Source organism: Typopeltis vanoorti, chromosome 14 (genome assembly GCF_054136105.1).
Source record: "Typopeltis vanoorti isolate ZY-2024b chromosome 14, IOZ_Tvanoo_1.0, whole genome shotgun sequence".
Lineage (NCBI taxonomy): Eukaryota > Metazoa > Arthropoda > Arachnida > Uropygi > Thelyphonidae > Typopeltis > Typopeltis vanoorti.
This window is the reverse complement of record NC_143562.1, coordinates 20,707,052-20,722,183: the sequence shown is the minus strand read 5'-3', so window position 1 is coordinate 20,722,183 and position 15,132 is coordinate 20,707,052. Positions and strand designations below refer to the sequence as shown.

Here is a 15,132-nt window from a genome sequence, read left to right as displayed (position 1 = left end):
TGATGCTCATAGCCACAAAATCATATTTATTTTTGTTTTCCTGTACATATGTGTGTGAATGCAAGCTTATTTGAATAATAATAATAGTAATAAAAAAACCGAACTGTAGTTAGCAAATCACTGTCAAATGTTTGTCATTTTCTGAAGGCGAGTTGCTGTTTTTTTTTTTTTTTTAATATAGAGTAATGAAGGTTAAATTTCCTGATAATTTATCATTCACCTGAAGATATCACTATTATTATATGCCGTCTGTAGATGATTCGCACATATTTTTTTATTATTAAAGTTTAATCTGTTTCAATAATTAAAATAATAAATTATGGTTAAAGAAAAAAAGCGAGACATCAACAAAGTAGTTTCTCACTGTCTTTTTCTCTATTATCACAAACACGCACACATATAGACGGTTGATGGCTCTTGCTGGTAGAATGATTAGTTCTAAGTGCGTGGCTCTTAGTTCCAGGTTCGCAGCCAATGCATTCTAATTAGGTTGCCGATATTTCAGCGCCTACATCCAGGTCCCCAATCTGTCAGCTGTCGTCTGTATACAGTGACTTGTTTGTGAGCTATTATCCATCGAGATACTGTAGCTATCTTCATTGTGTATTCCCGTGTTCTTCATTCTCCCGTTTATGTGTTTGTAGAATGAAAAATTGCGGGTATTGGGAAGGGAAATCTTTCCACCTCCGGCTAACTTTATCTTCATTTCAAAAATGTCATTCAAAAAATTAAAAGAAAAAAAAATGTGACAACAACATTCCAAACGAGGTTTGCTCTATTCAGAGGGTACGTGCCATCCTTCCGACTGCACTGTAGAGATAAAACTTATGTATATATAAATTTCCATAGATCGTTGAAAGCAGAAGGGACCTTATTTATAAATGGGGATGTATCGAGATTTGGCCATTATTAATTCTTATTATTATTACTTTATTATATGAATGTTTCAAATGTAAGTTAGAAAAACAATTTTTAGAATTACAGAGTCGAGTTCACTTTGTTGAGCGATGAATCATATTGTTCTTACATCTACGATTAAAAGAAAGAAGGTATCGGTGATATATTTTATTTCTATAGAGAAATCTAAGAAATAAAAATTGTTTTAGCGTTTTGTTGACAATACTAGAATATAGTTATAAATTTCGCCGCCAGGTTTCGTGACTATGGTCAACATCATATCGTCCATCCACACACTGGGACACACGTCACTTATTCCTTGTAAGGCAGAGACCAAGAAAGCCCGCACCATATATTGTAAAGAGGGCAACCCTCTTTCAGGACCAACTAGAAGAATAATCTTGACACTCCAATTTGGTTTTATGAGACTGAACGTAGACTGTGGAGCGGAATGCACATAAGCAGAACCTCATTAAGTAGACGGCCCTCAAGTGAACGAAAAAAAAAAAGGGGGAGAAGAGGTCGTTTACCCCCTTTTTTTAGGATTATTAAAGTAGTAAATGGTTCTCAGTGACCGAGAATGCAATTAGAGTTGACAGAACGTTGTCATCAAACATGACGTAGAGTGGGGGGGGGGAGTGAAGTATGGGCGGAGCCACTGGACATGTCTTTATTGCCTCACATCAAAACATTTGCTAAATATGGAAATAAACGCGGAAGAAAGACCAACATTATGGACTGTATGTATTTGAACTACGACTTAAAGCAGTTGCGTCACTTCCGGTGATATCACTTCCGTTTGATTATGAGTGATGACGAGCATTGAAAGACCTCCCAGACGACCAAGTGTGCCTGGTGCCATATCGTTCCTGCTCCTCTCAGTAAAGGTGATTCAACCTCTGACGCTAATTTCGGTGGAGAACGAAGGGAACCCAAATATAGCTATGCGTGTGGGCTTCAGAAACCTCAGTACATCGTATCGTAAAGGGAAAAAGAAAGTTCTATTTTTCCGAATACTTCCTTCACCAACTTGAACAGTAGTACAAGTCGATTTTTTTTTTTAATTATGTGCACATATTATGTACATTTAAGTAAATATTTGGAATTTTTCGATCACTGCTTTCTCTCCTGTCACAATCTGTATGTAATATATTATAATAGACGTTCTCCCCACCGTGATAAAAAGTTGAACTCCACCCACTGTGGATTGAAGTAATGTATACTGCAATATACTTATCTAGTTTTAAGAAAATAATAATCGTCATGCTCGGTAACGTATTAACGACCTTTAGGGAAAAAAGCTTTTATACTAAACATTGCTATTTGAAACAACTATAGCATTTTCCTCCTAGAATAGAACAAGTGTAGATTAAACAATGAAACTGCAAGTTATCATTTAAGTTAATGTCCTTATCCTTATAGTCCTTATAAGGACTGGCTTAAAGGGGCGAAGCAAGAATGCTTTTCATCTTCCCCGTTATCTGTATCGGGCAGTGTAGGGATAAGGTGTTATTGAGCTATTAAAGCTCTGATCATGGCAGGAGGGTAAGAGCAGTAGCCGAGCCTCAGTTGGAACTTCATTGGCTACAGCATTGCCATCCATTACCCTCCAAGGGTATTGGATTGAATGAATCAATCCCCACTTCTTACGACCACTTTAAGTTAATGTTAGGTTGTTATAATTTAATTGTAATAATCAGATATTATATAATTAAAGGTGTATGATACATTTTTAAAATTTTTTAAAAGTATTTTAATATTTTAAAATTTTAACTTAAATTTCTAAATAAAATATAATTTGCATTAATATTTCAGAGAAAAATAAAATAATTTTAAACCCATCTTGAACTATATAAAGATCTAAAGAGATTGATGTCTTGAAGTTTTTGCCAATGGCGTGGGGATGAAAGAAAGAATGTGATGGAACTATCTTGATGGTTATTAGCGATGCGTGACGTCATGGCAGGTATCCGCTCACCCAGCAGACAGCAACCCAAAAGATCAATGCGATTTGAAGCACGTTAGTCCTTTTTTTCTTCCGTAAAATGCTGTTCGTAGCAAGACTGGTGTTCGTTGTCTCAACACACATTTCCCGACTTTGATATAAATAGTCCCTCTACCCGGAAACACATTTCCGAGAAGAAACAGGGGTGGGGGATAAATAGAACTGGGTACGGTTCTCCCGCTTTAAAAAAAAAAAAAAAAAAAAAAAAAAAAAAAACGGGCCGGAGTCATGTGACAACGTTTTTTTTTTTTTTTTTTTTTATGCTTAGTATACTGCAAGTCATCGTCAAATTCGTTTTGGTGACACTTAACGAAAAAAAAAGCAGAGGGGGTGAAGAAGACATGTCACGTGGTACATGTTTACTTTTCGATCTGGACGAATCACAGTATTTGCTGTTCACTTACCTGTCGCCCCAAACGACTTTCGCCGACAGCTGTAAGCCTTGGCAGTGAACGTAACGTTACAGTGAGAGAATAAGAGTAGCGCCTCTTTAGATGAGAACGGAGTGCACGAAATGTTGGACTATGCCAACATCCTTGAGAAACGGGGAGAGAGTTGTTAGGGATGCTGGAAAAGAATTCTGAGAGATAGCTGGTTAGAGAGTGTGGGCTTTGATAGGAGCACGTGGCCAAGCGAGAAGTGTTTGATTTATGTAACCCGGTTTCTCAGTTACTATAAATGTGAGCATTTTATCATCTAGCAAATATAGATGGCTTAAATTAACAGTTGTCACAGAAAAGACGTAATAATCTTCGCAGTATACTGCCATGATTATGGTAAAATGCTAATTGTTGAATTTATTTATTTTTGCATTATTATTTTATAATAAAAATCTACACAAGAACAGAACTAGATATGGTTGATTACAACAATGAAACAAATACAGCTGTGTACAGTAATTTCAACAAATAAACATCTGAAATTTGCAACAATTAAGCACGTGCAAGACTGTGAAATATTACAGATTAGCTGTATTACATAACAAACACGTGAGTGTTACCATGGATACGTCCAAGCAATTGCAATGCATGTGACGTAATAATAAAGAAATCCATCATCTCAAAAAATAATCGGACAGAATATAAACTGACTTATTTTCAACAGTAGAAATAGATCGTTATAATTAATGTGAGTATCATGTAGATTATTTGCAAAAAAAACAAAAACTGAAATTGCATAGTAATGATACAATCGAAATAAACAAACAAAACAAAACAAAAAACGAAAGATTGTTAAGATTTCTTAATACATCTTGGAAATCGAAGGAAGAAAAATTCAGTATTTCAGGCACTGATGAATGCGGGAAGTATAGACTTTACAAATTACTTACATAATAAAAAAAATGAAATCTGTTTATATATGCACATATATATTTGAATTATAATATTAATTAAAATTCAAAATGCATGTTATGAGTTAAAGTTTAATGCTAATAATAAAATATTCTATCTCCATGTTGCAAAATACGTAATGAATATATTATTCGATCTTCTCAGCATCCTTCCCCTCCAAAAAAAAAAAAAAAAAAAAAAAAAGTATGTCTAAGAAAATAAGCGGAACCCATGTAAATTGTAAATAAGAATATACAACTCTGTTTGATGGTATTTATTATCCTTCCACAGCGGCAGTTCTCCGAACTCTACGTTCCTGAAGACATGTTTTCACCCCAATTTATGTTCTCTTAAAATAAATGACAACATTTCTTATCTTGTACCTTAGTAGCTTCCTCCTCCTCCAGAGAGTCCAAGAACTGTGCTAGGATAACAACCTCTAGTATTTAAAGTTTTTAACAAAAAGCAACAGAAAATGACTCTCACGGCGCCATCCAGTGGTCAAAAGAGACACTAACGAATATAAACGCTATGAAAACTCTCTTTACATTAATTAACTGCCAATTTCGATACCAGCACACTTGCACCAACGGGGGGAAAAAATCAAATCAAATTAATAGATTTAAATGTGTAACTAGAGTCCATATCATAGACGCCATTCTGATATAAGATTCTTTTAGCTAATTATCGCATCCTTTCCATATTTGTGCAGTTTCCTACGATTATCCAAACACACGGAAGTATATTTAGTTGACTCCTTATGCCATCTGGCTATTATCAACTAACATCCAGCTCTTCATTAACAGATTTTGGCAAAGACCCAAATTTACATTTACTTACAAAAACTATCTTTTTAAGTCTTATGATGTTCTGAAAAACTTAACTTCTTCTTAGAAAGTTAGACTTCAATTAAATACATTGCATTCAATAATATCCGAAATGAATCGGCGCAGGCGCAGTAAAGAATATTTGACTCTTAAATAGATGAAAAGCAAAATTGAACTATTAAAATCGTGGCATAAACTTTGCCTTTGTCTAAAAAAAAAAAACTTCGCTTAAGGGCAAAACTTAAATTAGAATATTATCTTAAAGCAATCAAGCAGTGAAATAACAAAATTAAGTCGTGATAAAGCAAAAAAAAAATCCAAACTTACGCTGACTTTGCCCAAAAAGAAAAAAAAAAAATTACATATTCTGAATTTCTTTTATAAAAATACTTTCAACACCAGATGGCGCCTGACACTTCAATAAACACCTTAGGCTTTTTGTAAAAGAGATTAAATTATTTGATATGAATAATCAATATTTGAGCATGTTTTTTTTTTTTTTTTTTTTGGTTAGTGAACAACACTCAACCCGAAGGCAAAAATACAAGAAAGAAATCGAATAAGAACTTTCAAGAATAGTTCGGAAAATAGATCTGAAAGCAAAGAAGTGCTTGAAAAGGGCATCTCCATGGTAACTCACTGATAGATGATAATACAGCTATGTTTGGTGCTTGTAACTCGGAGATTCTCAGGGACAGGTAACCTCTTTTCTTTAACCCACAAGGAAAGTAGAATCGGTGATTTTAATGTGATTGGTTTTAGCAAACATCATCCATTAAATTTCAGCGACTGTTAAAAGAAGGCGAAACTGTTGAGAATTAAGAAATCCACTCCCTCTCCACCAAGAAACGAAAATAAAAAAAAGATAAATAAAACGGATAAACAGATAATTTTAATAATTATTTATTTCATATTTAATATATATTTATTTACTTTCACGTTTATATTTAATATATATTTATTTACTTTCACGTTTATATTTAATATATATTTATTTATAATATTTAATATATATATTTCAAAATAATTTATTTACTTTCATGTTTATATTTCTAAAAAGAAGGTAATTTTCCCAATACATCCCTAATTATATTTATTTATAATATTTAATATATATATATATAATATTTAATATATATATTTCAAAATAGAAGCTAATTTTCCAAATATCACAAGATATATAATATTTAATATATATATTTCAAAATAGAAGCTAATTTTCCAAATATCACAAGATATGTGAAATATTTCATTTTACATCACATTCGAACTTTTTTTTGATGATTTAATTGTAATACCATGATCCAAAATAATGAAAAGTGTATCTCATATGTCTATAATATAATAACATTAAACTTTTTATTTATTAAAATAATTAAGAAATCCTAATTAAAATATAAGTTCCGTTATTATTTCTAAAAGATTATTTAATTTAAAAATTTATAACATTCTTAAAAATAAAATTCATAAAAATAAAAAAATGTGAGGTCATTTTCATCTTAAAATATCCAATCAAAGCACAGGAAAAAAGACATACATGGAAATTTAGAGGCAGTTAGGAAAACTGTAGAGTTTAAAGAAACAAATTATTAAAAAAAAAAAAAAAAAAGAGCAGAGATACTCTTTTTTTGTATGGCAACATCATTTTCCCAAGTAATACTGCCATGGAATCCAGCATCGTCACCGCAAATATGTTTTATTAATCTTCTCTAACAACATCTGAAAACTACTTATGTTAGCGGCCTGTTTGTCATATAAAACGAGTATTGTAATACCGTTGTTTGCGAAACTTCCGACAATCGTTATAAGCAAGCGCGGAAAGAGGCGGAATGGTGTGTGTGGACGCCTGATACGGTACGGCAGGTGTAACGTATAACTTGACATCCATATTCATAGCGGATGGGAGCATGACACTAGAGGAGGTGGGTGGAGGGAGTTTGAAACCAACTCTAGGAATTCGTAGTATCAAATATCAACACACGCTGCTCACTCTTGGCAATTCGATTAGTTTATATATTATTCATCACTGTCTGTAAATATGTATAAACGCCTGGGTTATTCTGACACCCACACAAAATAGTTTAATCCAAACGTATTGTTTCATATTTCGAGAACCATTGCTCTTTCTTACGTCTTTGTAACTTTTATCTAAAATATTTGAATTCTTTTTAGAGATTTGATCGCAAACTTTCAATATTTATAACAATTAAATGACTTAATAAGAATTGTTGAAATTGAATAATAAAATCAGTCAGGTGAGTCTATTGAATCAAAGATATTTCAAAAATAAGTGCAGTCGTAGTAAATTTCAATAATTAAATCATCCACGTGAGCCTATTATTGAAACAGGGATATTTCAACAATGAATTCATTTAGCGATACACTAGTAGATTTCAATTTAATAATTTAAGTTCTTAAAAGAACTGGGGGATGGACTGAGTCCTTGACTCTTTATCCCTTTATCTGACTCTTTATCTGAATGAAGATAATCTGTGTGGATGGAGTGTTATTGAGCTAAAAAGCTCTAGTCATGTCATGGCTGGGTAACGGCAATAGCCGAGCCTCAGTTAAAACTTCATTGGCTACAGCATTGCCATTTTTTACTCTGGTTAGTAAGTAAAGGGTAAAATCTCAAAAAATCGGACGATCTCTAGGCCACTCCATAGTGGGCGAAAGACCGTCCATATCTCAGCGTTGGTTCCACTCAGTAACGGGCTCCCCGACTGAGCAGAACCGCTCAAATTCCCGCTCAGTGACGGGCTCCCCGTCCTAGCACCCCGACTGAGCAGGACCACTCAAATTCCGAGGAAAATAATTCACCGACAAGAACCTCTCAGCGGGCCGTGCCGGAGAACACCTTCCCCGGAGACTCAAAGTGCTCCCTTAAGGCAAAAACCCTAAGGGTGCGAACTCAAAAACTCATCACCCAGGATAACAGCAACAGCCGAACCTCAGTTAACTTCCTTGGTTCAGCATTGCCATTTGTTACCCTGGAAGTCCTAAAAAGGACTTTTTCAGTCTCTTATCTCCTCAATTTAATCATTCTAGAACAGTCCTTATAAGGACTGGCTTAAAGGGGCGAAGCAGGAATGCTTTTCATATTCCCCGTTATCTGTAGAGGACAGTGTAGGGATAAGGTGTTATTGAGCTATTAATTAACGCTCTGATCATGGCAGGAGGGTAACAGCAATAGCTGAGCCTCAGTTAGAACTTTATTGGCTACAGAATTGCCATCCATTACCCTCCAAGGGTATTGGATTGAATGAATCAATCACCGCATTTCACAGTCGATTGATTCAGTCTACCCCCATTATATAGTCCTTATAAGGACTGGCTTAAAGGGGCGAAGCAAGAATGCTTTTCATCTTCCCCGTTATCTGTAGAGGACAGTGTAGGAATAAGGTGTTATTGAGCTATTAAAGCTCTGATCATGGCAGGAGGGTAATAGCAATAGCCGAGCCTCAGTTAAAACTTCATTGGCTACAGCATTGCCATCCATTACCCTCCAAGGGTATTGGATGAATGAATCAATCACCCATCTCCGTCTACCCCCATTGTGGAACGAATGGAGAAGTCATATTTACCTATACGAGTTGCCAAAAGGTGTTTCACCTTATTATTAAATTACTCTGGATTTAGAGAAAGTTTTCTATTAGTTTTGTTTGCCTTTGAATTTAATTATTGGAATACACTCGTTTTTTTTCTTCTTTCAATTTAATTATTGAAATCTACTCGTTTTTTTTCCCATTTAATTATTGAAATCTAGTTTTTTAAGTTTTCAATGAAGATAATATAAAAACATGCCACCATTATAAAAATTGAACTGTAATTGTTTTTGTTAAATACAGAACTATAGAATAGTATTAACGAAATACGTAAACACTGACGAAAGTTTTTGGCACTTCCTTTATGTTATTATATAAATATATTATTTCATATTGCAATCATTCCTGTATTAAATAAAAGGACATTTAAAAAAATAATTTTTAGTAATTTTAAATGTCTTTTTTTTTTATAATCACTGTATTTTCTAAGTCATCAGACTGTTTATATATCCAGAAGACAAAACTATAAAAAAAATTCCCAAAGCCCAAATACGATGGAAGAATTCTGTATCTTTACAACGTGAGAAAGACAAGACCCACACAACACACACACACACACACACACAGAGTAACCTTCAATTATGACAACAATCCAGAGAGATAAAAAGTTCGTTTCCTTGATGTATTGTTTGATACAAAGATAAAAATCAGTGGTGGTGCACCCGGAAGTTATCACGAAGGTCAGGGTAGAGATTATGCTGACCCTTTCGAGATCTCTATTTAATCTAAGAACAAAACAAAGAACGAGTTGGTCAAACAATGATAAGAAAAACTCATTATCATAGATCGGAATAGACGGAAGGTCAGGGATCGGGTAGGGATACCACCTCATTTGCGGTTTCCGTATACAAGGGGCTACAAAAATCTATCATCCCAGCATAGTATTCTTCTTGAAGTTCATCTTGATATTTAGTTTAAATCTCAGTCTATATTCATGGCTTAATAAATGAAATCATGCGCCATCTGCTGGTAAATATTGAAATTATGATAATAAAATCAGGAAGGTAATAGAACAAAATTTGGAATCGATTCCTCTTCATTTCCCGTCCATGAAAATTACACTTCAAGTAATTCATATCATACTTACGAAGATTTTTCATCTTCTTCCTAGTTGGTTTTCAAGAGATGTCAGACGACACACCCTTATCGATTTCATTTGATCCAGATGCAATATCAACGTTTTCTTGTTGCTTACAGCTACTTGTATTTGCTCTATTGCTCTCGCTTGTGCGTTTTATAAATCCACTAGGAGAATTCATGCATAATATATATTTTATTGAGAAATATATACGTTTAAAATATTTTTTTTTTAAATAATGATTCCATGCGTTAAAGATGCATTGCCGAAAATTGCCACGTACCCCCCCTGAAGACCTTTTGCCTACTCCGCTTTGAGAAACACTGCTTTAGAACATGGATATCGATCTACCAGGGGCGAATGCTGGTCTTGAAATTCACGCTTGCTCTTGTTATCATTCAGGGAGTGAGTGGTGTGATTGAAGTCTGATTAGCGGAATAATGAATTACTGACCATTTAAAACTATATATTTAGAAATTTATGTACATTTAATCAAATGATATTCTATCTTTTTCAATTTAGTTACTTGAATACAAATTCAACCCTACGGTTCTTCTTTATGTACTGGTCAATAACATCGTCGTAAAAAGTTGGTTGTAACTTAATTTTCCCAAGCAACACGCACCCTTGTAAAGGCTGACTGAAGCTCACTGGCTAGAGTTACCTTGACTGCGTATGGCCTGTGTTTAAGCAACAGAGTGAGACGACGTGAAATGGCTGTGCGCGCGCATGAAATCACAGTGCTGCTGCGAGGACCTGGAAGCTCCTACAACCGAGCGAGCCAAGGTAGCTTTCACTAGACGAGCAAGCATCGGCCTTCGATACACAACGCAAAGCTCAATTATTGCCGCGCAAGCTTAAGACGTCTTCTGTCTACAAAAATAAAAGCCTAAATGGAATGCTTATAAATGCATGCATTTATTAACAAAGAAATATGACTTCTTTCTCAATTAATGAGCTTGCGCAACAAGCATGGAGAATTCGCCCCTGCGATCTACGATATAAATCATACTAATTTCTGATAATATTGTTGCAAACTATTACTTCATATATGACCTAAACACACAGGAAGGAAAGGGCATTAGAATTAGACTACAATGTCTTGGTAATTGACGCACTGAGTATCGTAAATGTCACGTGATTTTTCTATGTAGATAAGAGCGTGCACGAGCCTACACACTAGAAAGCAATCATTCTACTAAGATACGAAAAATCTAAAAAAATCTATAATTACTTTTCTTGTCATCCACTGTATGCGTGTGGTTACATAATTCAAGTTGAATTGTTACAATTTCAGGTTTCTAGATTAGTTTAAAATTTATACACCACAATTTTTAAATTACACGATACCCAAAACGTATTTAGATTAACTCCTATTTTTGTAGGGAACAATGGTATGCATACTGTCTAGTCAAACCGTCCTAATAATTGGTAAGTTTCCAGGACTGCAGTTATGAAGCGTGTGTTATTGAGAATCTTCTTCAACTCATCCTGTCCTTACGACAGGTAGATGCCCCTGATTACGAATCACGGTGAAAATCGCATCCTGCGAGGATAGGTTGTGTTCACGGGGAAAAAATCCAGAACAATAATATAATAATAATTTGTGAGTTCAACAAATCTTCATCATCGGCCTGTAGAGTAAGATAGGCTGAGAGTCAGCAGATAGAAGGAGAGGAAAATAAAGATAGAGTGCATAGTGGTAGAGTAGGTTAAAGAGGCCTCAGTTGACCTGTTTTAGCTGTTCCCCCCCCCCAGGGGCGTTTCTAAAACGGTCGTTGATTTTTCACTTTACAAAAAAGGAAAAATCCTAAAAAGGAAACATGTAACAAAACAAAAACAAAAAAGTGCACAGAAAAGCAAAAATTGAAAGATAAACTTAGAGGTGGAGGAAGGATCTGGCCCGAGTGATGCAGCTCACAAGGAACTGCACCGCCTCGCTGTAAGCCTTCGCCGCTCGGGTTCTCAGGTCCTCCCCCACCTGTGATAGCTGAAACCGGTGAAGCTGCGTACAGAAACCCCACAAGGTGGTTACTGTGTCTTTCTTTTGTTGTGGGCAGTTATTATTCTTTTGGCCACCTCACTTCCCTTGGCCATGTCTAGTTTGCAGAGAGCTATGAAGAACGCCGAAGCTGCCTCCTCGTCTAAATCCTGGGCTACCTCTACTTGCTCAGGGGTGATTTTGCTGATGTCATCAACGAAAATGTCACCCCATTTTGCGCTGACGATGTCAGATCCATGTTCCCCTGTGAGGAGGAGTTCAGGTTCTCCTATTTTTTTCATTGCTGCTTTGAATTTTTCTGCCATCCCTGGGATGCCTCTGATGAGATGGCTGAGAGTCTCCCCTGCTTTCGCGTGAGGGACTTCTGGGTGGGCGGTCTCAGATACTTTTGCTGTTTTGGGCATTACCAACTCTTCTTCTTGTGGGCTTAATGGCCGTTTGGAGGTGTTGGTGTTCACCTCCATCTTTCCTTCTTCCCTATCTATATCATCTGTATTAGTATCTATATTGGTATTGATGGTTTCAGTAACGACTGTTTCTTCTTGTTGGATTTTACTGCTTGTGGAAGTTTTTTCCCCCTTACGGTTTTTCTTAGACGTGGAGGTATGGATTTCTGTTATATCAGGAGCAGCCTCGAAAGGAGAAGAAGCTTCCTGTGCTGTGTCATTGCTTGGTGGAGTTGCTGACGTGATTGCACCACCCATCCTCTCAGCAAGGGTTCTGGATGGGCATGTGTCCACTTTGTGGTCAATGACCCCACATTTCAGGCATGCTGACTCACAGTTTTCTTGGTTGTGGCCTGCTTTGAGGCAGTTTTTACATTTCACTCTAGGACAGTCCGCCCCAAGGTGAGTGAAGGCACCACATCTAAAGCATTGTTTTTCACACCAGGGTAGTTTATCATTACTCTGGCGGATCCAATAATAATGAAGTTGGGAACGGGCGTTTTCATCTCGAGGGAGATGTGGACTTCACCCGACTTCCATTTGGGGTTTTCTGCGTCATTTAGGACTTCCACCTTGTGTACAACGCCCCATTCCCCGAATATTTCGTGGATGATCTTTACATCGGTTTCAATATATTCTAAAGGGAATCTGGGGATTCTAAGTAGTTTGGTAATGCTCCCTAACAAAAATGGAACTATTGTTTTTCCATTACACTATATTACATTTCCATTACAAGTAGTTTGTCTCTTGTTTGTTCACTCCTTACTACTACTTGGAAGCGGCCACCACCAAAGGGAGTAAAACCAAAAATATGCTCAGCGCCGACGCTTTCGATGAGGGCTTTGGCCAAACATCGAGGTCGTAGGTCAGCTTCAACTTCGATTCCAAGGGTCCGCGTACGTGGCAAAGCCATGGCTGGTGAGGGGGCTAAGCTATTCCCACCACCGAGTGTGTTATTCTTGCCCCAGTCCGGGGTTTATTCTGTATCTGCTGCTGTAGTTTATTATCAAGTGCCTCTATGAGACCCTTTGTCGATAATAACTGGGCTAACATATACTACAATTTGTTTGCGCTTAGCTAAACAATTTGCTAATCACCTATGAGAAAAGTTCACAAAAATGAACACTAACCACCCAACAGAATACATCATTTATATAACAATATAATAATGTAACTATTTCCTTATCCTTATAAGGACTGGCTTAAAGGGGCGAAGCAAGAATGCTTTCATCTTCCCCATTATCTGTAGAGGACAGTGTAGGGATTAGGTGTTATTGAACAATTAAAGCTCTGATCATGGCAGAAGGGTAACAGCAATGGCCGAGCCTCAGTTAGAACTTCATTAGCTACAGCATTGCCATCCATTACCCTCCAAGGGTATAGACAGTCGTGATTCCCCATGTAACTATTTTAGTCCTTATAAGGATTGGCTTAAAGGGGCGAAGCAAGAATGCTTTTCATCTTCCCCGTTATCTGTAGAGGACAGTGTAGGGATAAGGTGTTAATGAGCTATGAACGCTCTGATCATGGCAGGAGGGTAACAGCAATAGCCAATCCTCAGTTAAAACTTCATTTCATTGGCACAGCATTGCCATCCATTACCCTCCAAGGGTATTGGATTGAATGAATCAATCACCGTATGTGTAAGTAAAGGTGATATCTCAAAAATATCGGACGATCTCTAGGCCACTCATTCGTGGGCGAAAGACCGTCCAAATCTCAGCGTTGGTTCTACTCGGTGAAACTCGAGTACCGAGCAGAACCGCTCACATTCCGAGGAAAATAATTCACCTGCAAGTACCCCTCAGCGGGCCGTGCGGGAGAACACTTTCCCCGGAGACTCAAAGTGCTCCCTTAGGGCAAAACCTAAGAGAGCGAACTCATTAACCCAGGATAACGGCAACAGCCGAACCTCAGTTAAACTTCATTGGTTCAGCATTGCCATCCGTTACCCTATATGGGCATCTCATATAAAATCAATCACCGTAATGTGTAAGTAAAGGTGATATCTCAAAAATATCGGACGATCTCTAGGCCACTCATTCGTGGGCGAAAGACCGTCCAAATCTCAGCGTTGGTTCTACTCGGTGAAACTCGAGTACCGAGCAGAACCGCTCACATTCCGAGGAAAATAATTCACCTGCAAGTACCCCTCAGCGGGCCGTGCGGGAGAACACTTTCCCCGGAGACTCAAAGTGCTCCCTTAGGGCAAAACCTAAGAGAGCGAACTCATTAACCCAGGATAACGGCAACAGCCGAACCTCAGTTAAACTTCATTGGTTCAGCATTGCCATCCGTTACCCTATATGGGCATCTCATATAAAATCAATCACCGTAATGTGTAAGTAAAGGTGATATCTCAAAAATATCGGACGATCTCTAGGCCACTCATTCGTGGGCGAAAGACCGTCCAAATCTCAGCGTTGGTTCTACTCGGTGAAACTCGAGTACCGAGCAGAACCGCTCACATTCCGAGGAAAATAATTCACCTGCAAGTACCCCTCAGCGGGCCGTGCGGGAGAACACTTTCCCCGGAGACTCAAAGTGCTCCCTTAGGGCAAAACCTAAGAGAGCGAACTCATTAACCCAGGATAACGGCAACAGCCGAACCTCAGTTAAACTTCATTGGTTCAGCATTGCCATCCGTTACCCTATATGGGCATCTCATATAAAATCAATCACCGTAATGTGTAAGTAAAGGTGATATCTCAAAAATATCGGACGATCTCTAGGCCACTCATTCGTGGGCGAAAGACCGTCCAAATCTCAGCGTTGGTTCTACTCGGTGAAACTCGAGTACCGAGCAGAACCGCTAACATTCCGAGGAAAATAATTCACCTGCAAGTACCCCTCAGCGGGCCGTGCGGGAGAACACTTTCCCCGGAGACTCAAAGTGCTCCCTTAGGGCAAACCCTAAGAGAGCGAACTCATTAACCCAGGA

General features: G+C 37.2%; 1 protein-coding gene across 1 annotated transcript in view; it reads right to left on the bottom strand.

Annotated features, from left to right (window-relative positions):
• LOC150099286 (uncharacterized) overlaps nucleotides 1-3,435 on the bottom strand; it is a 623,534-nt gene extending 620,099 nt beyond the window's left edge. The window contains exon 1 of the mRNA XM_090404213.1: nucleotides 3,307-3,435. The gene's annotated coding sequence lies outside the window, so the exon portion shown is untranslated. The remainder of the gene's footprint in view (nucleotides 1-3,306) is intronic.
• Nucleotides 3,436-15,132: the final 11,697 nt, after the last annotated feature.